Consider the following 2,518-nt stretch of genomic DNA (forward strand, 5'->3'; position numbering starts at 1 on the left):
TGGTCATGGTGCCAGTTTTGGGTGCCCCATGGTGACAGTGCCAGCTTTGGGTGCCCCATGGTGATGGTGCCACCAGAGCCAGCGCTGGGTGGCCCGTGGTGATGGTGCCAGTTTTGGGTGCCCCATGGTGACGGTGCCACCAGTGCCAGCTCTGGATGCCCCATGGTCACCAACCCCCCACCCTGTGCCCCTCCAGCTGCCCCCCACCACGTCCAAGTGTGGGCATCGCACAGCCTCTTCACCACCGGTGACAACCTGACGGTGACGTGTCGGGCAGAGGGCAACCCCCCACCAGAGCTGCGCTGGGAGATGCCCACCAATGCCAACCTGGAGGTGAGGGATGGTGGCACCAACGTCATCGTCCCGGATGCCCAACGGGAGCACGGTGGCACCTACCGCTGTCTGGCCAAGAACCGCTTTGGCACCGTCACTGCCAGCATCGACGTCCTCTTCCAAGGTGAGATGTGACCCTGGTGGCACCAAGTGGCACCTGGTGGCACCCGGTCCCACGCTGGGGCTGGGTGTCACGGCACGGTGGTGGCACAGGATGGAGGTGGCATCTCCTGGGGATGCCAGTCCTGGTGGCACCCAGTTCCACACCAGGGCTGGGTGTCATGGAATGGAGGTGGCACAGGGTGGAGAAGGGGATGGAGAAGGGGATGAAGATGGCACCTCCTGGTGATGCCAGTCCTGGTGGCACCCGGTCCAACGCTGGAGCTGGGTGTCATGGCACGGTGGTGGCACAAGATGGGTGTAAGGGGTGGAGAAGGGGATGGAGGTGGCACCTCCTGGGGATGCCAGTCCTGGTGGCATCTTCTGGTGATGCCAACAGCACGTTGGTGGCACAAGTTGGGTGCAAGGGGTGAAGACGGGGATGGAGGTGGCACCTCCTGGGGCTGCTAATCCTGGTGGCACCTCCTGGTGATGCCAACTCTGATGCCAACAGCACGTTGGTGGCACAAGGTGGGTGTAAGGGGTGAAGAAGGGGATAGAGGTGGCATCTCCCGACGATGCTACTCCTGGTGGCACCTCCTGGTGATGCCAACTCTGATGCCAATAGCACGTTGGTGGCACAAGGTGGGTATAAGGGGTGGAGAAGGGGATGGAGGTGGCATCTTCCAACGATGCTACTCCTGGTGGCACCTCCTGGTGATGCCAGTCCTGGTGGCACCTCCTGGTGATGCCAACTCTGATGCCAACAGCATGTTGGTGGTACAAGATGGGTGCAAGGGGTGAAGAAGGGGATGGAGGTGGCACCTCCCGGGGATGCCAGTCCTGGTGGCATCTTCTGGTGATGCCAACAGCACGTTGGTGGTACAAGGTGGGTGTAAGGGGTGGAGAAGGGGATGGAGGTGGCACCTCCCAGCGATGCTACTCCTGGTGGCACCTCCTGGTGATGCCAGTCCTGGTGGCATCTTCTGGTGATGCCAACTCTGATGCCAATAGCACGTTGGTGGCACAAGATGGGCGTAAGGGGTGGTGGAGAAGGGGATGGAGGTGGCACCTCCTGGGGATGCTACTCCTGGTGGCATCTTCTGGTGATGCCAACAGCACGTTGGTGGCACAAGGTGGGCGTAAGGGGTGGTGGAGAAGGGGATGAAGGTGGCACCTCCTGGTGATGCCAACCCTGGTGCCCGGCTTGATCCCGCAGGATCCTCCAGCAGCCTCCTCATCCCGGTGGTGGTGACCTTGGTGGTGATCATCCTCCTGGTCCTTCTCGCCAGCTTCTGGTGGCTTCACGATGCCCAGAGATGGAGGGCAATTCTACACGTGTCCCGGCTCGGCTGATCCCGCTGGCTCCTTGGCAGCAACAACGACCCGTTTTCCACCACTTTTCCTTCTGCTTTTTCCCATTTTTGGGTTTTTTTTCCTCACTTTTCCCGCCGGTGGGTGGGCAAAGGGAAGGGCGAGGTGCCCACTCCCTCCTCTTGGCACGGCCTTGGCTCCGGAGCTGGAGGCCGATCCTGCACGTGTCCCGGCTCCTTGGCAACAACCACCCCTTTTCCACCACTTTTCCTTCTGCTTTTTCCCAGTTTTGGGGTTTTTTTCCTCAGTTTTCCAGCCAGTGAGTGGGCAAAGGGAAGGGCGAGGTGCCCACTCCCTCCTCTTGGCACGGCCTTGGCTCCGGAGCTGGAGGCCGATCCTGCACGTGTCCCGGCTCCTTGGCAACAACGACCCATTTTCCACCACTTTTCCTTCTGCTTTTTCCCAGTTTTGGGGTTTTTTTCCTCAGTTTTCTGGCCGGTGGGTGGGCAAAGGGAAGGGCGAGGTGCCCACTCCCTCCTCTTGGCACGACCTTGGCTCCGGAGCTGGAGGCCGATCCCGGCTCGGCTGATCCTGCCGGCTCCTTGGCACCAACGACCCATTTTCCACCACTTTTCCTTCTGCTTTTTCCTGGTTTTTGGTTTTTTTTGGGTTTTTTTCCTCAGTTTTCCAGCTTTTGGGTGGGCAAAGGGAAGGGCGAGGTGCCCGCTCCCTCCTCTTGGCACAACCTTGGCCCCGGAGCTGGAGGCCGATC

Source organism: Calidris pugnax, unplaced genomic scaffold, assembly GCF_001431845.1.
Source record: "Calidris pugnax isolate Ruff unplaced genomic scaffold, ASM143184v1 scaffold345, whole genome shotgun sequence".
Lineage (NCBI taxonomy): Eukaryota > Metazoa > Chordata > Aves > Charadriiformes > Scolopacidae > Calidris > Calidris pugnax.